This window comes from Harpia harpyja, chromosome 9, assembly GCF_026419915.1.
Source record: "Harpia harpyja isolate bHarHar1 chromosome 9, bHarHar1 primary haplotype, whole genome shotgun sequence".
Lineage (NCBI taxonomy): Eukaryota > Metazoa > Chordata > Aves > Accipitriformes > Accipitridae > Harpia > Harpia harpyja.
Window position 1 is genome coordinate 40499774 of NC_068948.1, and position 19248 is coordinate 40519021.

Here is a 19248-nt window from a genome sequence, read left to right on the forward strand (position 1 = left end):
AGGTGCTGCGTGTCCCCCCCGGGGTGAGCTGCTCGCCAGTGGCTCTGGGGCAGCTGCGTCCCTGCTGCCCTGGCACGCGGGTCTGCACCAAAGGCCATCTTGTTGAAACCAAGGGAGCATGCTGAGGCTTTGCGTCCCTCAGCTAGCAGGAAAAGCATAATTAATAGCAGAAATAAGCAGCAGCAAAAGCTGCTGTTCATCTGCCCGATTCCCTTTGGAAGAGCCCGTGGTCCCGTAGGACACATGCAGCAGCAATGCTGCATCCGGCATGGCTGTGTAGTGTGGCTGCCTGGGAGATCTGCTCTGAGTTGATGCGGTTTGTGCCACTGGCCTTGAGGCTTTAAGGACAGTGAGGTAAAGGTTGTCTTTAGAGAGAGAGAAATAGTTTAGGGCAGCTGCAGGTTTTATGGTTGCGTGTAGATGGGCTTGCAGAGAAGTATGGGGTTTTGGTTCAAAAGCAGCAGTGTGTTGGTTTAACACTGTCTACGCTGGCACGTCGAGGGCTGGTCTCCACTGCCCAAATCCTGCACGCGGGTGGCAGATGCCCGTACCACTACCAGGGCTTAAGCAAAAGCAGTGAAGGGCTGAAGTGCTAAATGCAGCCAAGTCAAGGCCAAGCCCTTCAAAGGAAGGGGGAGGCTGAGCACACTGGAGCCGACGGGTGCCGGAGGGTCAGTGCCGCTGGCTCCACGCTGTTGCACACGCAGCCAGGCGGGCACAGCATCGGTGGGGGCAGAGGGCTCTCACAACCCCCCACCGGGCACAGGTGACCCCGGCATGGGCAGTGTCGGTCCCCTCAGCCGGCGGCGGAGCCACAGGCATGGCCACGGCCACGGCCACCCTGCAGCTGGTAGGAGCAGCTGGCAGATAAACCTAGCGCTCGGACGCTGGGTTATAAGTATCAAATATTTCTGGGATCCCCCCACCACCCCTCACCGGCGGTGTTTGGAAGGAACAGCATGCCGGAAACCTTGCGCCAGGAAGCAGCTTTTATAAGCAAGGGAGGGGATTGCCAAACACCCCCCTCCAAGTTTCAACACTGCTTTGGAAAAGGCAAACAAACTAAATCGGACTGCACAGGAAGGAGGCGGGCAGCTGCCTGCCCTGGCCGGCAATGGTTTACACCGCACAGCGCAGCCGGGGATTTCTCGCTTCCTCTCTTTCTTCGGAAAGTATATTTGTTATCACGGCCGTGGTGGAGGATTTAACCACCCTGTGCTGTGACTGCAGAGAAGGGACTGGAGCCGAGGCTGTGCTCAGAGCTTGGGGAGCACAGCCCTTCCGCTCCAGGACACCCACCTCCATGGCAGTGACATCCAACCCCATCAGCTTAGACCTGGTGTCCCCCATTCCTGCCACCCACAGGGACCGGGATCCCCGCTGCAGTGCAAGGCTGTGACCAGGCTGCAGGAGTGGGGGGGGGACAACGGGGTGGCATCACACCCTTCTGCCCTGCCGTGCAGCCACCCGCTCATCCCGTGCACTGCTTTAGCTCACCGATCTGGCACAAGCTGCCAGCAACGGGTTTGCTTCTTGGGCCTTAAACCCCGCAGCAGAAAACACCTCTAAAAAAGCAAAAGGAGCTCGATGGGTGGATCGGAGAGGAGAGGGGCTCCCAGTGTCATCAGTCCTGCTGGTGTGAAAGCTGCTGTGGCAGCTCAGTCCCTTCCCCGCTCCCACAGCCCCCACCTCCCGCACATCCTTTGGGCAGCCCGGATGGGTTTTGGGAGACTCCAGCCGTGGCTGCTGGTGCCCAGCGAGCAGCAGTCGTGGCCATGCAGTCTTGTGGCCGACCGCAGTGTGTGTGTCCCACGCTGGATGCCTTCGTCGGGAAGCAGTGGTAGCTGGTGAGCTGCGGTGCTGCGTTGGGCCCGACGGCCACAACACGGCTGTTCGCAGCCGAGAGCGTGTATGAAAGTGTGCATAGGGATTTTTAAACAAAAAGCACATTGTGACCACGGGCTGGGGCACCCTGTGGTGCTGGGAGGGACGTTCCCACTGAAGGGACATGTGGCCTTTTGGGACAAATGCTGAGATGGCTCTGAAAAGCAGCTCCTCGCTGCTGCCTGGAGCTGGTGGCAGTGGGACCGTGGGGGGAAAGCTGACCCCGGGGGGCATCCTGCAGCGAAGCTGCTGTGGGGCTGGGGGGCCTGACACCACTTTGCTGCAAAGCCTGAACCCCGCTGAGCTCGGTCCTTGTGCATGGCAGCACTGCCACGTTAGCATGGGGCACGGCGGGGGCCGCGCACGGCACCTCCGCAAGGCCGGCACTGACTCACCCTCCGCTGAGCTCAGGCGCTGCAGCCCAGTGACTTCATCCGCTGGAAATAGCAACCGAGGAGGAACCGTCTTTCTGTCACCACCATCCATACCCATATAGACACACAGGCGCTCGCTGCTGCCTGTGCTGCTGCCTGCACCCCAGTCCCAGCAGCGGGAGCTGGTTGAGCCCCAAGGCAGGGGCAGCCCTGCGGTCTCCCCCCCAGCGCGGACACATGCTGGAGCTGCTCCGCGCGGGATGGGACAGGATGGGGTCCTGTGGCTGCGCGGGGCTGATAGCATTTGACAGCCAAGGTGCTGCCAGCCCCGCGAGGGACAGTACGGAATGCTGCTGCGTGAGTCAGTGAAGGGTTTCAAGGCCAGAGAGATCACGGCTTTATCTACTCCACCTGCTTGTACAGCACAGACGGTACAATTTGCACTCAAGCCAGTAATGGTTTCTTGGCTAAAATGTGTTTTCCAGAAAGGCACCGGGCTCTCTGTGAAGCCTACAAGGGAAGATTAATCCCACAGTTCCCCTGGTAGCAAAGCAAAGGCATCGCAGCAGCCTGCAATGACTGTAGCAGATAACGGGGCCCCTGTGCCTGCTCCCTGCCTGCGCTGGGTTCTTGCTCTTATCACGGATGAGCAGAGCTGTCCTGGGGTTTGTACAGGCACAGCACTGCAGGGGCTGCTCGCAGCAATCCCTGAACAGCTCAACTCTGGTTCTGCCACAAAGGCCAGGGGTGTTTGAGATCCCACGGGGACACCCTGTGGGTCTGCACCCTGCTCTTTCCCAAGGGGACGGTGCAGGGACAGGGCTTATGGAGCCAGGGCCAGGGTGGAGGGCTGATGTGGGCACAAGGCAGATGTCCTACAGGCACCAGTCCCTGCGTCCGGGACAGGGCTGTGCCAACTGCCTCAACGGCTCTGCCACAGGACACGCAGGAGGGTGCATACGGGCACGACGAGTGTCCGTCCATCTCTTGCTCGGGGCGTGAACAAGAGTTTTGCAAAGTCTCGGGGCTGCTACAATGCCAGTGCCAACTTTGCTCCCGCTGGTCGCCGTTTAAAGGTCAGTGGGGCTGAGGCAAGCGAGCTCGGTGCTCGCTGTCACTCGTCCCTCATGTACTTGTTCATCCAGGTTTGCTTTTGTAAAAAGGAAGGAAAACCAACCACCTCTCCCAGACCCCTCTGCTCCCTCCACTGGGGCTCTTCCCACGTCGCTGGCCCGGGGGGTTGCATCTCTGCTGGGTTTTCTTCTACGCATGACTCCAGGCTGGTTGCTTTGATATTTTCCAGAGATGAGGAGGGTGCAGGGACATCACATCTTGCTGACCACGCAGTTCCCTGGGCTGGCTCTGTAGGATGTAGCCCGCTGCAGCAGCCCTTCGCTGGCCGCTGCCGGACAGGCTGGCAGGAGCTGCCGCTGCCAGCACGATGCCTTAACCGTGGTGAGACCAAACCTCCCGTGTCCCCGGACTGGGGCATGGCTGTGGCGAGGGGCCAGCACCTGCCTCCACCCCTCCCAGCATTGCTGGGAAGCTTTGGGGATTAAAGCATCCCTCCAGACAGGCTTGGTCCCTGCCAGGGTTGTGAAGGGCAGAGCGGGCACAGAGGGCTCCAGGAAGGGCTGGCATCGATCGATCTGCCCGAGGGCGGAGGAAGCACTGGGGATCGGGGTTGTACCCGTGGGGCTATGCACGGGGCAGCTTCCCAGGCCCCTCTGTGGTTCCTGACGTCACGGAGAGGCCAAATCTTCCCTTTTACACAGAAAAAAAGGCTCATCTGCAGTCACAGCGGGCCACATTTGACAGCTCATAACTTAATGGCTTTTAAAAAATAGCCACAGCCTGTTTTAAACACTGGTCGAGGTCTCCTCTACCTTTCCCCCGGGAAAGCCTTCTGAGCTCTCACTTTTCTGATATTAGACACTTTCTCTAATCTTTGGCCTTCATTTATTAATGGCTAATTATATCTATTTGCTTTTGCGCCAACATTGTCCTTTAGCTTGAATAGCTTTTTTCCCTCCCTAATGCTTGCTTCCCGGTGCTATTTATAGGCAGCAATTGTATCCCCCCCGCAGCCTCTGTTTTGCTTGGCTACACAAGCTGCGTGCCTTCAGCCTCCTCAAAACGGCCCCGTCGCCCTCCTGCCTCCCTCCGCGTCCCTTCCTCGAGCCGAGGGGGTTCAGACGGGTGCCCAGCTGGTGCCGGCGTCTGGCAGAAACCAGTTGGGTGCCAGCACTGGCCGTGATGCTTTGGGGCAGAAAGCTGGGGGGCAGAGCCACGTGCCACCGGAGAGCCCCATGGGGTTATGTTTTTTAGGCAGCCCCATGGGGTTATTTTTTAGGCAAAGGCAGGGACGGCTCCAGGCTCCCGTTTGCCTTCCCTGTCCCTCCTAGCCCATTTCTTTGGAGGGAGAGCGAGCGCCCGGCAACACCTGGCAGCGTGGCCCACCAAGGCAGTGCACGGAGTTGCGTGATTTCTATCGGCGCTTTCATCCCGGGATGAAACGGATGATAGAAAACATTTGTTTTTATGATAAAAGCAATTGACCCTGGAGGAATCTGCCTCCTCAGGGCGGCCTGCAGCAAATCATGGAGATAAGGCACCGACATGTAGCAAACGCCAAGTGCTTCCAAGCTTCTGAGCGGCTGCAGAGCAAATCCCTTCCCACGTGGAAGGAAACCTGCGCTGGGTTTCCACAGCTGCTCCCGAGCCCGGACAACGCAGCCGGTGACGATTTTAGTCGATTTTGTTGGGGCCGGGAAGGTCTGCAGAGGAGGACACTATTTATTTTTTTTTAATGAACGGCCAGATTTTTTTGTTACAGATATCTTCGCCACAGATCTCAGTCGAGATTTTAATAGATGGGTTCCTCGCCAGCGGCAATTGCAAATTGATTGCAGCAGAAATGGCAAGTGAAGACAAATATAGTGCAGGCTGCCTGCAGGGAGAGCGCACGGAGGAAACTTCAGATGCTATTTTTGGTGCTTTGTCTCCACTGCTTACAGTATTTCTAATCGTTGTTTCTCCTTAAAAAACATGCTTAGGGTTGGGATTTTTTTTTTTTTTTGGTTAAAAAAAATTCCTTTCTCCAGAGAAAGGGTCGGATGCCATGTCCGTGCCTAGCTCCGCAGAGCTGGTGGGTACCGCAGCCCTGGTCGGCTGGTGGTGGGAGGGCAAAGGCATGCTGGTGATGCTGCCTCCATCCCCTCCACTGGGACCAGAACCGGGCCCATCTCTCCCAGGCACTGCGCAGGGGCCAACACGGAGCCAAACCCTGATTTCACCCCGATCCATGGGAACATCGTGGGGAGTACGGGAAAGTTCAGCGTGCTCGCTAATAAAAGAAGGCAACTCTCCCACGCTGCCGAGCCATCGCTGCACCATGGGGGGCCGGCAGCGGATGCCCCAGCCCTGCGGCGAGCTCCTCCGCTCGGCACCAATGCACTGAGTTTTGCATGGTCCCAGCCAGCACCAGGAGCCGCAGCGGCCGGACGCTCCTGGAACGCAGTGGGATCCAGCTGGGTGCTGTGGGCGAAGACTCGCCCTGGAGGGGAGCAGCTCCGGGCTGCAAAATCATAAAATCCAGGCACGACCGACAGCATGTACACCGGAGCCCAACTGCAGGGAGACGGGGAGGAGAGCGCTGGAAATCTCTCAGATTACTTGGCAGAGTGGAAAAACACTCCGAGTTATTGCCGTGTTTGGGGAGCCACGGCTAGATGACACTGGAGTGATGTTAAAGGCTTTATGGCACTGATGCCCTAAACTTCTCGGTCCCGGGGGATGATCGGGGACACGGTGGCAGATTGAGGCACATCCCCAGGACGATCAGCCCCCGGGCGCAGAGGCGTCTTGCTGACACGTGTGTCCGTGGGTGTGAGAGACGAGGCTGCAGTTATAAATAAAGGAGCAGAAACGCTAATAAAAGTGACAAGCAAGATCAGGGAAAATCTGGGTTTAACCACAGAATGGCAAAATAAAAGCAGCTCACGGCAGGGCTGGCCGTGACCGCAGGAGCCTTGGTCCTGCACTTTCTGTGTCCGCCTGGAAACCTGCGATGTCTGCAGCAGCAGCTCGGGGGGGGGTCTGTCACCTTCTCTGAGGATCTGGCAGTGCTTGGACTGTGGGGTAGGGTTTGTGTTTGCCTCATTAGGAGGCTTATTGGTATGAGAAGCCCCGGATGCTCTTCTGCCGTCTTTTTACACATCCATGTTTGTGCAGACCCCATTTTGCCTTGATTTGATCAAGCTGCAATCTGGTGTTCACAAAAAAAATTCCCTGTTTCCTATGTTTGCTTCCAAATAACATAAAAGGCCCTGCTCTGCCAGCATGCTGGATGGTGCTGGAGTTAAAATAAAGGTAACAAAAATGGGAAGAAGAAATTGTTCATCAGTGGCTTATTGAGCCCTTTAGCAGAGAGGACCTGTGGCCCTTTCATACCTGGCCACGTTGATATTGCATGTCCAGCACAGCGCAAGGCTCACACCCAACAGCTCAGGGTTGCCCACCCCAAGCTGGGGTGGGCTGCAGCTGCTGAGCACCCCCTGGAAAGAGAAAAAAAAAAATTAAAAAAAAAATTAAAACCCCCTTTTTTAAGGTTTCTAAGGCAGACACTAACGTCTCCTTCTGATAACTCTGATATAACCCATGTCCCCGGCCCCAGGGTGTGCAGCACTGCCTGTCCTGTCCCGCCAGGCATCTCCAGAAGAAGGGGCTGGGTGCCACACCAGGCACATGCTCTCTGCTTGGTGTTTCCCAACTGGGAAGGTTTTCAGCTGGCCTTGCCACGGCTGGGATGTGCAGATGCACCGGGGAGGAGCGCAGGAGTGCTTGGGAGCAGTCCAAGGTAAATGCATGTATTCGGTGCAACACGCGTCTGCCCGGCACCGGCATTGGCACCGCACCGCTACGGGACGAGGCTGCAGGCGATCCCATCGCTTACTAGTCAAACCCCCTTTTCTGGGGCCGCAAAGGCGGCGGGGGCAGCACGCGTCAGCTCAGCCCCCCCCTCCCCAGGAGGTTATTTCGCAAGAGAAGTCAGCTTGTGGAGGAGGTTTTTATGGCTGGGGATCAAAGTCCTTGGCGCTCGCCCAGTTTCCCAGTATTTAGCTGTTGCACAGCCCAGGGTTTGCAGCTGGGTTTGTGGGCCAGCGTCACGGCGGGGAGGGAGGGAGCCCAGGGCTTGTGGGGGGAGGAAGGTTTAGCCCGCTGGCCTCTCCCACAGCCGCTCTCACCGCCGGACACCCTGGGTGGCACAGAAATGGGGGTCAGGCCCTCCGGCCACCCCCGGCGAGGGCAGGGGGAGGCAGGGCTGCTGGGGAAAGGGGCTGGTGGTGGTGAAGGGGACTCCCAAGCTTCAATGGTCAAAGGGAAGCTGCTTTTCTTTGCCCAGATACGGACGCATCGTGTCCGGGTCCTGCAGGCATCCCGGCTAGCGGGAGTGTGGCTGGGTGCCGTCCCTTCCCTGCCCCGATTTGGGCAACACCAGCCTCACCCCGGGCGATAATCCTGCTTTCTCCATCCTGCTCCACTGCCACCAATCCTGGGCTGTCTCTCGGTCCCCAGCATTCCCAGGTCCTCAGCTGAATAAGCTCATTTTTCGCTGTGCTTTATGGCTATGGACCTTGCGGAGATCTGCAAGGAGGCAGGCAGAGACACAAGGAAGACGTTAACCAACTTTTACAGCTTTGATTATTTAAGAGCATATATTTACATCATGAATAACCTGGAGGGTCACATTTTAAGACACTGATGTATTCCCCCCCACCCCGCCCATAAGGCAAAGACCGTGCTTATCCACGCCAGGTCTGTGGGGATGCTGGGCGGCACTGGCCACGGGGTGGGGACCATCCAGGCAGAGCTCGGCTCCCTCGCCAGACCCGCACCCAGTGCAAACAAGGAAACCAGTTAACACAAATCAACTCCACCTCGCCAGGGCTGAGTCAAACTTTCCCGGCTCCTCCTCTGCCCATCACGGCGGGGATTTTCCCAGGTCTGGTCTTGCAGGGGTGCAGTAGGTGCTGCCCCACCAACACCCTCATCCCATGGGACCAGAAAGGCTGGGAACCATCATCTTCTTTCCAGAATAAATGTATTCCCGGAAAATTCCCATCCTGAAGCACTGGCCTATAAGCCCTATCTTGTCTGTGTTGTTTTTGCCTTTCATCTGGCCATATTTCCATAAACAGCTATTTTGGGATGGGGGAGGCAGCTGTCACATCCCAATGACTGCAAAAGGCAGCAAAGGGCCGGGTGTCACCCACCGTCCCCATCACCATCTGGGGCTGAGGGACCATGGCTCGTTCCTACCATTGCTAATCCCTGGCTGCATCGCTGCTGGACTCTTTGTCAGCAGACATTGGGCTGGCAAGAAACCAGGCTGGCACTTGCCCCAAAAAAAGGGTAGAAAACTGACGGTTATGGGGCCAGGAGCTGTTCCTGCTGTATTGTTATTGGCAACCTCTGTTATAAGAAAAAAAAAAACAAAATTAAGAATAGATGTAAAGAGCAACATGTTTTTTTCCTCCGCACAGCTGAGCTGTCGTGAATAAATCATTGGGGTTTTTTTTTGCAAACACTCGGTGAGGCTGGGGAAATCTGCTGGGAGCCGGAGCGCTCAGGTCAGGGCTGTCCTGCCAAGAGACGATTACAGCCTGTCCTGGGGATGGAGGAGCAGGGATCGGAGCCAAGAGCGGCTTCGGGAGGTGTCTAAAGTCCAGGAGTAAGATTACAGGCTGCAGGGTCAGCAAAACCCTCTCACGCTCCGGGCAGCACCCGAAACCTTTCCGGAAAGGAAAGCACCCGGCTCAGCACCGCTGCACCCGGCAAAGGGCTCTCCTGGCAGGGGGGCAGAGAGGCTCCAGCAGCCCCTGCGAGGAGGCGGCAGATGCTCGGGGAAGAATTAATCAGTCGGTAATGTGGCATTTCTACTCAGCACTGAAATGAAGGGTGTTGGCTCCTGGCCATCACATGTACCCTGTGGCAGGGTGCTCCCCAGACCTGTGCCTGGGCTGTGTCCCACAGCCGTGGGGCTGGGGTGCTTAGATGTGGACCCCCCCACACACACTCCCAGCCTCCTGCCTGGAGATGTGCAGAGGCAAGACAAACATCTTTGCAGTCTGTGACCTCCCCATAAAAGCACAGACGGCAATTTGTGGCGTGCCCATCTTTTAGAAAAAAAAAAAAGGATCGGAAGAGTAGGTTAAATGGCCAGTTCAGCAAAGTGCCTGGGGTGTATTGCAGCAGTTAATCTATAACAAAACAAGTTACACATTGCTAGAGCTTGGCCTGATTTATTTTTTTTTTAGCACTGTGTATGTGTTTTTTTCCAAGGGTAAGGGCTTGCAAGCGCCCCGCTCACAGCGGCAGGGCTGCTCGCTCTGTCGAGGAATCGGCGCCAGCCTGAGCTTCATTCAGCATGGGGCCGGCTCTGCCGCCACCGCGCCCCTGCCACGCTTTCATCTTCCATTAAAATCAACGCAACGAGGCCGCGGGGAGCAACAGCGAAGCCAAACCAGATGCCACTCAGAGCTCGTACCAAGGAGACATCATTCGGGGCCATGCAGAGGCGGTGGCAGGGTGCTGAGCGATGGGGAGCAGAGGGGATGGTCCTCAGGTCCGCATCCCTACCCGTCGGGTGGCTTCAGCATCCGTCCCGTAACCTGCCCGCGTACAGGCAGGTCCCTGCCCAGCACCCCGCACCCCAACGGGGCTGCAGTAAATCCAGGCACAGACATTTTCAGGCAGCGTTGGAGCCAGGCGGTGCTGACTGCGGGGAGATTTCCCTGGGAGTTCAGCACCCACCTCCACATTTTGGTCCAGCGTCTCAGGGGATGAAACATTTGTGCAGCTCGGCTTCATGTAAAAATGGGAAAAAGGGGGAAAAAATGGGAAAGAGGGGTAACCAACAGCTCTACTGATACTGCTGCTGGCTGCTGGTGCCCGGGAAACCCAGCTGGGCCAGCCCAGGGGCACATTTCACTGACCCTTGAGGTGAAGGCTGGAGACGCTTGCACAGCCTGGCTGCTGCTCTCGCCTCTTGTACATAATTCAAATTAGGGACCTACTGCGTGGCTCAGAGGAGGTAAGCTTGGCTTTCAGAGCAGACATGCACAGAAACCAGAGAAGTTTCCATGAAGCCCTTCACACTGACAGCGTTGGGTAAAGCTCCAGCTCTTGTTACAAGTCTTGGGATTTTTGAGTGGCAAAACCGCAGCGTGTTAATGCTCGCTAACAGGCGCCAGACCAACAACTCGTACCGTCAAAGGGCTCGGATGTTGCACCTTGAACCGGCCGGGCTCCCTCCCAGGCAGACACAGGCATCAGCGCTGCTCCTTCCCCCGGGAAGGGGTCGTGTCCCAGCCAGCAAAGTCAGGCCATGGTATTGCTGGACACCAACATCTCACAAAGCCAATAACTGCTCCCAGGTGTCAAGCTTTGTCTGATTGTGGCAGAGCAGAAAGGGAGAAAGAGCCAAGGAGACAAAAGGGAAAAAGAAAAAAGAGAGAAGAGAGAAAAAAAAAAGGCAAAGGGAAAAGAGAAGCCAAGAGACGGAAAGAAAAGCAATGGCAAGGCGCAGCGTTGCTGCGAGGTCAGGGGTGCAGCCACAGCTGGAGAGAAGGGCTCTGGGGGCTCCCACCTCCAAGGACAGCTGGGCACGCTGCCCGCAGCCCATTGCTGCAGCTGCATCTCAGGTTATGTTCATTGCACTGAAACAGTTTTTCTTTCAATGCCACTAGCCTGAGCATCTAACGGCCCCAGCGCAGTGCCTGGCGGCTTGTTTCCCTGGGTCGGGGCTGGTTTCCAGCAGGAGCTCCCAACGCCTTCCCCTGCCGCCCCGGGCTGCCCGGCAGCCTGCCCCACACCAGGGCTGGCAGCGGAGGAGCCGTGCCCAGGCGCTGCAGGACACAGGCAGGGTGTCCTCCTGGGCTCCAGTGGGCAGACACAGCTCAAACACCCGATTTGCCCGCTTGTGCGTGCAGGCTGTGTCCCTCTGTGCCGTTTTGAAGGGCTGCTTTGCCTCAATAGCTCAAATGGAAAAAAGCAAAGATTAAAAAACATCCCCCCCACCCTCTGGCACAGCTGCAAACACTTCGTCATGCAAATCTCCGTGTAATGGTCACTGCTGTGTTGATTTAACAAGCCCTGTGGACTGGGTTTCTGCTTGCCAAGCTGGCCACTGGATTTCTAGGAAACCAAGGGATGAGGCAGGTAGTTTTGCTCCAAGTTTGTGGCCTGATGCGATCAGACACTGTGCAGTGGACAAAGACCACGACCGCCAGCCACCCTGCGCTGTGCCGGGCGAGGAGCAAAAGCCCTTGATCAAGCGAAGCCGCTGCTGCCAAGGCGAGAAACGAGCAAGACATCCACACCCAGAGCCCCGAGCGGCAAAATGAGTCACTGCGCTGTGCTGGCAGCATCCAGCACCGGGGACACACCAGCCCTGCACCCCTGTGGGCTGTTCTCGGGATAGGGACGGGCAGCTGAGCAAGGTGGGGGCTTTCGTTTTGGCTACACTACGCAGGGCTCCAGCCGGCAGGACCCACGGTGTAGGGCAAGAGCATGATGCCAACCCTACACCCGGCCTGCTCAGGGCCCCGTGTTAACCTTCAGATAACATTTTTTTTCCCTGGACAGGCACGGACAGGCACAGGTTGATGTTGGGAGATGGGGCACGGAGCCATCCAGATATGGAAAGCATGGGAAAACAGCAGGGGCTCTGGGCTTCACGGGGCATGGGAGAGTTCCCGGGCACCGGCTAAACGATGTTAATAAGGGCAGGGGGATGGGACGAAAAAAGGAACGGCAAAATGAGGCTAAAATGTATGGACAAACGTCAACAGCGCAAGGTGACAGCAAAACCCAGGGGAAGGCCAGCTGATCTGGGCGCAGTGTGGGCGCAGTTGGGTGCTGGCCGAGGGCTGATGGGGCGCAGAGGCTGCTGCAGTCTTTGCTGACAGGCCGTCAGCTGCAGGACGGGGCTGCTCTGGACCCCTCGGCCCCCGCGAGCTCGGAGGAAACCACTGCCACCAAAGCGGTGTGTCCCCCCCCCGCGCACGGACATGCGCACATAGGCCCAGGCGGGTAAACAGCAAGCTCAGTAAAACCCAGAGTTCAAGACCTTGGAGCCTCTCGGGAGGAACATGCTAAATAAAGAAACGAAACATGCTGTGTTTATCGTCTTCCCCATGAATGTGTGTTGCAGCCGGGCTGCTGCAGCATGCATGGCTGTGCTCCAGGACGGTGAGGGGAGAGGAGGCTGGGAGGCGGCGGGGGCTTTTCCTGGAGAGGAACATGGTTGTGCACATCCCAATGATCTTAGCGGTGCTTGGTTATCTGGGGGTCTCACACATCTCAATTCATTTCCAATGTTTTATTAAACTCTTTTTGCCGTCTGGGTTTGGTGTTAGGGAGGTATCTCGGTGCAGCACACTGCTGCTCACCACCATGGTCTCAGCGCACGGTGTCTTTAAAGCTTCCCGTTGGTTACTGTATACCCAAGACTGGTGGTAGTTCTACTTAAAATGGCTTCGCAGAGTGGGATGTGTGAGTGGGATGACAAGCCCTGAGGCACAGAAAACACTGCCCACCCGCCCGATCTCCCTGCCACCTCCCCATCCTGCTGCACCCTCTCCCAGCTGGGCAGGGACACCAGGCTGCACGGCACAGCCATACGGACCGGGAACCACCAAGGCAAATCCCCAGATGGGGCTCGGCCATGGCATCCCCGCCACGAGCAGCCAAGACACAGCTGAGCACCAGGACAGCCCCCGGTCACAGTGTGCCCACCGTCCCTGCAGCATCCGCCAGCTGAGCCCCTTTGGGAGCCTGTATCTCCTCAACCAGAGCCTCAAAGTTTAAATACCCTGGGATGCAGGGAGTCTCTTAAAGCTCCTCTAGCAGGAGGCGATTTAACAGCCCATTGCCTCACTAATACCACCTGCTTGTGTACAGCCGTGCACGAGGATTTTGACTCACTCTGTGAGTGATGAGTTTACATTTATATGCTGTCCTTTGCTGGAGGGATCCCCATTAATACTGCAAATACTTGTGTGCAAGCTATCCACATCAGTCACATCACCCCACCTCCGCAACTCATCAGGGCCTCTGAGACAGTCAGAACCACCCAGGGAAAGAGGGGCAAGAGGCAAATACAATTACCCCAGCTGGAATTTAGCCAAGATACAGGGGCAAAACCTCCACCCCGGTGAAGCTGCCTAGAAAGCTTTGACTGTCGCATGTGTTTAGGCCATTTCTATCCAATTCAAAAGCGATCGGACAGGACCAGCTATTGTGTTTGTCTCCAGAAAAGCAGAGATTGCTTTCAGTCCTCAGAAAATACCAAATTAGGAGCTGGTGTTGTGTTGTATTTCTACACAGACAAGTCTTCGGTAACATCCAGCACCCACAGGTAAGGTGCAGCCAGGCCATGGCATCAACCACTCACTCAGATCTGTCTCACAAAACATTTGCAGCTATTTCTGCCCAGGCAAGGGTTGCCATCAGTCCCCTGACCCAGTAAATGCTGTAACGGAGAGGGGTTTCTAATAAAGGCCTGGGAATCGCAGCACGTTACAGTATGGACAGCTTTGCTGGATTAGAAACCTGATTAATGGCCTCGGGGGAGATTAGAAATTGCTATTTTGAGAGGGGGTTTTCATAGCAGGCTCCCTGTAATCGCCAGCCCAAGCAGGACGGTGTTATCCTGCGCTGGCTGTTTTCTGGGCAAACGGACACTTCTGGGAGCCTGGGGAGGCCAGGCAAGGGAGTAACATTTCTCTCTGCTAATAGATGTGTTTATGTTTTCCGCAGTGCTCGTTGCTGGCTGACCACAGCAATTACACGGGGGAGTCATATTTACATGTTTTAACTCTGAAACACTGAGCAAACAACAAAAGATAATCATTAACTTCGGGAGCTGTTAACCTTCAGCATGAGTTTTGGCCGGTGAAGGAGAGGTCTGCCAGAGCAAAGTCTCTGTTTTAGTAAACATTGAAAGAATGACGTGAGAAACCCTTTGGTTTTGTATATTACGGGTAGGTGATTAAAGGGCATTAATTTGCATCTCCATCCTTTATGCTGCGAGAAACTTTTCATTATAGAATAGAGGGCGAAAGGGGAAAAAATTGCTGCTAAAACAAAATCCATTGACTTCGTCAGCCTGAGGGAGCAGGAGGAGCAGAGGCGATAAAGCACAGCATTGCTGGAGGGCTGTGGGGCTGCAGTTCATCCATGCTCATTTTCTGTTGGCCTCAAACCTGCTGCGGGATTTCAATCAGTAAAGCAGTGATAGGTTAGTAGCAAAAAGCAGCACCTTGTCCTCTGCCCCCGCGGTTTGAGGACTGGCTGTGCTGGCTCCCCGGCTGCACGTCCCGCCGGGGCAGGGTGGAAACACGGTAGCTCCCTCTGATTCAGCAGTGAATCAACCACCATGAAATATCAGTCTCGTGCCTGGCCACAAATTGTTAATGCTGCCCCTGGGTTAATGCGTTCCAGAGGGGAAAGAAGAAGAACAACAAAATGCTGCGGACTTTGAACTGTTACGGGTATCATAAAAAAAAGTGGGCAACTGAGGATGAAAGGAGATAAAGAGGAAGAAAGGCAGGGAAGATAATTTAAGTAGACAAGCAAAAGCAGATTTACAGTCTTACCAGTTACACTAGGTAACAAAGTGGAGCGTGCCATCCAGCGCAATAGTGCTTATTTGACCATCAGTGGGAAACAGACGATCAATTCAGGCCTATAAGGAGATTATGGCCAGCAAGAGCCTCTTGCCCCAAAGAACAGCTGTTTGTTAGGAGAGCTGTGGGTTTCCCAGGTGAGCCTGGCTTGGGGCAGCGCGCTACGCAGCGCGGTGAGCTGCAGGAGGCATTGCCTCGCGCCCAGCCCAGGTGATGTTTAGCCAGTGAGCGGGGTGTTGGGCAGGGCACACAAAAAGCACTTTCATTTGCCATTTAACACAAGGCATGGAGATGAATGGCTTTTGGGGGACCCGAATAGTCACAAAATTTCATCTTTTCCCATTGATTTGCACTTGCACTCTTTCTGCAGGGCAGGCTGTAAGAGATTTCTCTTTTACAGACTCAGCTTTTTCCCAGGCGGCAGGGCCACCCTCCCAGCACTGCAGAGATCCGTACCAACCCCTCCTGTCCCAGTGCCCTACATACCTTTCCAACCCTGGCTATAGGGCACTTTGCACGTGCCTCTCGAAATGGTTTCACAGTGTACAGCAGCTCCGGATCAACGGATCAAAGGGTCGCTGCGATAATATCCACAGGTTTCCCCTGCACAAGGCAAAGGATCTAGTTATATATTTGTTTAGGAAAGCCCCCAGCCCTCAAAAAGCACGTTTCGCATCTGCAACCCAGCTCCCAGATGTAGCAATCTTCCCGGGCCCAATTGCAAAACAAGCTCCTCTCGCCCTTGGCAGCCCTGCTCCCTGTCACAAGATCCCTGACTTCTAGAGGGCTTTTAAAGAAAGTTTTGGAAAAAAGTTTGTTTGCACAGACAATGCACAGAGCTCCTGGAGTTGGGTTTTGGGGGTTTTTTCACTTCTAGTGTTGCACCTGTGTGAGAGTGGCTTTATATGATTCAGTATTAAAACATTTTAAATAACCTTTCCTGCAGAATAAAGCTTATTTGATTTTGTTTTTAAATGGACAAATAACTTGAATCACAATTCAAACACAGCTGACTATCAATGCCACTCAACTCAAAGCTCAAAAAAATTAAAACTTCTACCACATTCAGTAACATGCCTTCCCTGCTCTCATACCAACAAGGTGAGCCTTCAGCCTGAACATCCACGGACTGAAGGTGCCTGTGCAGGTGAGCTCTTGCTTCTAAGGACAAAGAAACTTGAAGAAATCCAATGTGTGATCAGAAATGGATGTAGCCAAACTCAAAGATGTTATTGGTTGTAATCTTGTATGACCTAATAATCTGCCTTATGCAATAAAGTACAAGGCTACCAGTTTTGACATACATATTGTACAGACATGCGCAGAATAGAAAGCTTAGCAAAATCAGTAGCAATCAGGCTGCTGTTTAATTCACTGAAGTTTTAACTCTACAACACTTGAAATGTAAGAGCAAGAAATCTTTTTTCAGACACCCATACACCATTGCTTCACTGTAATCAGCTCCAGGTCTCAAACTGGAGGCTTTTGCTCATAAATGATTTTGTAAAACTAACTTAACTTTCATCAGGTGTAAAATAAAGCAGGTGATCATTGCTAATCATGTCATAAAGGTGTTCTGAAGATTAAATAACATTCACAACCCTTCTTGCAGGTAAAGGGTGAGCTGTGATGTTCCATGCCATGATGGAATTTGCATACATGTATATATTTTAACGTGAGGATCCATTTTGAATAAAGGGCTAGTTTAGTCCTACCATTGCCTTTGCTTGAGCTAGAAACCTGTGAAGGCTATTTGGGCAAGAAGGGAAGTTAAACTATGCTATTTACTACTGACATACAAAAAATCAGACCATGCAAAACCTGCCCATTATTTCGTTAAGTACTGAAAAACCTGTATTGTCTGCTTTTTAGAGCAATCTTTACTAAGTAAAATCTTCGGGCAATCAGTTTTTTTACATAATGCAAGTATAGATTAAACTGCTACCAGGATCATAGAGCACCTCAGATCCTCAGCTCTGCCGTTAGCGACCTCAGTTCGAATCTTATTCAGCAACACTATAGAAATGAATGAGCCGAACCCTCAGATTAACTCAGCCTTTACTAGAGGAGAACCAGTTAATGCTCATCAATTACATGGCTCAGCAGAGCTGCTTCACAGCCAAGGAATTACTTTGTCCAGCCTCAGTTAATCCACCGCTGCTTTGCTTGTCAGAGGCGTGAGTGCCGGCAGCAGCGCAGGTGCTCCGCTCCGCTCCGCTCCGCCCGATGGAACCATCCAGGGAAGAGCCAAGGGGAGGGTGCAGAGGAAGAGACAAAAATGGAAAGAAAACCTCACGTGGGCAGATCAACCTAACCGGAGCCCGTTTCAGAGGTTAAACTGAGCTTTCGTCACGATTGTTTCCCTGGTTAGGCTAACTGGATTTTGTAAATACAGACCTACTGCTGTCCCACTGCAGCTTAACCTTACCGCTATGATGTTTCACGCATGGGGGAAGAACCCTCAACCGAGACCACTATCTAGTTATTTAACAGGGGGAAAAAGACATCTAATTAAAGGTTCCCAACTTTTAGATGAGGCATCTGCCCATCTCCATCTATCTGGAAGTCAGAGATCCTCCAGGTATTTTCCAGCTGGTAAGACACAACACTGGAGTTCACATTTCCAGAATTATTCTGGTAATCCAACTGCTGACGGTTGGTGTTTTTACAATCCCTTTGCTACACCAAAATTTAATAGGAAGTTACTATGAACATCTTGATTATGAAAGATACTTCTGTGTTATTTGAGTCGTCATTACTTTGATTAAATCCATGTCAAAACCCAGGTTTTTATTCAATGAATACCATACATCTCTCATAAAATGCCATTTTTGTCCTTAAAATTTTTTCAGATCTGGAAAGATCCCTTTTTCATGCCCTAAGACAGTAAAGCCAAAAAAAGGTTAAAAAGGAAAAAAAAGGAGTCTATCTGAGATGACAGCTTATAAGTGCATGATTAAAACAAAGTGTAGCAGGTTATCTTCCATTTTTTCTCAGGATGGAAGTATCATATTTGATCTCATATGTAGAACATCCCCATCCCTTTGTGAGATGAAATGATGGATTATTGAAGAAACACTGAATAACATTCTCAGCCTCAGGCAATCTAAAGGGGTCATATTTGATGCACTGTTGCCAATGTTCAATAATTGAACATTCAACTAAACCAAATAAAAACCAAACTCCACCCCAAATCCTGCATGAGTCCTTGCTACCAATTTCCTAATTCAAAGTGTTCAAATGCAAACAACTGATGTTTTGTATCTGAATTCTACATGCCCTACTGGTTTATCATGCTAAAAATAACTGAATGATCACAATGACATAATTTAGCCTACCTTGGAGTTAGGAGAATTTCCAGGAAAATTTCATTAACACTTTAATACTACCTAGCACACACCTACATCTTGTACTAGCAAGCAAGTCTGATGTGAAGCACTTCCTTGAAAATTATTTCATATGGTTTAATGTGATTAAGGATAATCCTATACCTGTTATTATACAGAAGAGTAAACTAAATCACTGCAATAGTCCCTTGCTACAATCTTAAGAAATTTTAAAGGGTATTTTTACTATCAGTAGAGAGCGCTTTTGGGGGGGATTTGTTTAAACTGAGGTATTGGTTGAAATCTTTCAAATTAATATGAAGTCTTTCAAATATGAAGCCTTCCATAATGAAGTCCCAGTTTACCTTTGCTCTTGTAATCACAACCATTAAGATCAATATGACCATTTTCAGCTTAATCTTCAGGAGAAAACATCACTTTGCTTGGCCTACCAATTTACTAAACCATCGATGAGTGCCATAGACTGGATTTTCAAACTGAGGAGGACCTGGGGGTTACAGTGGATGCCAGGCTGAACATGAGGCAAGCGTCCCCTCACTGTAAAGGAGCAAACTACATACTGGGGTACAGTAGGAAAGTAGCCAGCCTATCACAGAAATCATCTCCCTCCTACTTAATCATCCCTTCTTATCCAAACTTGCTGGTTTGGACATTTTATTTTCTGCTGGAGAACCTGAGAGCCACTGTCATGCCTGCTGCTACATACAGCTGGTGATGAACTGACATAATCTTTAGGGAAAAGTTCCTGTTTGAATGTTGGTGGGAGCCCCTCAGTTACACATGCAGCACATTGTGCCTCCTGCAAATACACAGGTGGAATAAATGGGTCAATATGAAGCCCACTATGACCTGGGCTCTTGGATAGAGAAGACCCATCTTCATCACAGCCTTGTTACTGACTCACAGTGGGGACTTTAACTCCACTAACACATGAGAAGACCCTTAATCTGA

At 52.9% G+C, this 19248-nt stretch overlaps 1 long non-coding RNA gene across 3 annotated transcripts; it reads right to left on the reverse strand.

Moving 5' to 3' along the window:
* Positions 1 to 5697: 5697 nt before the first annotated feature.
* Positions 5698 to 15589, reverse strand: LOC128146467 (uncharacterized). 3 transcript variants are annotated; one of them, XR_008236773.1, is made up of 4 exons: positions 9808 to 10010; positions 8534 to 8732; positions 7765 to 7904; positions 5698 to 6814 (listed from the first exon to the last, which is right to left on the reverse strand). It is a non-coding gene; the product is annotated as an uncharacterized LOC128146467 (long non-coding RNA). The 3 variants fall into 3 exon arrangements; XR_008236774.1 differs by lacking the exon at positions 9808 to 10010 and adding an exon at positions 15437 to 15589 and having other exon boundaries at positions 5698 to 7904; XR_008236772.1 differs by having other exon boundaries at positions 5698 to 7904.
* Positions 15590 to 19248: the final 3659 nt, after the last annotated feature.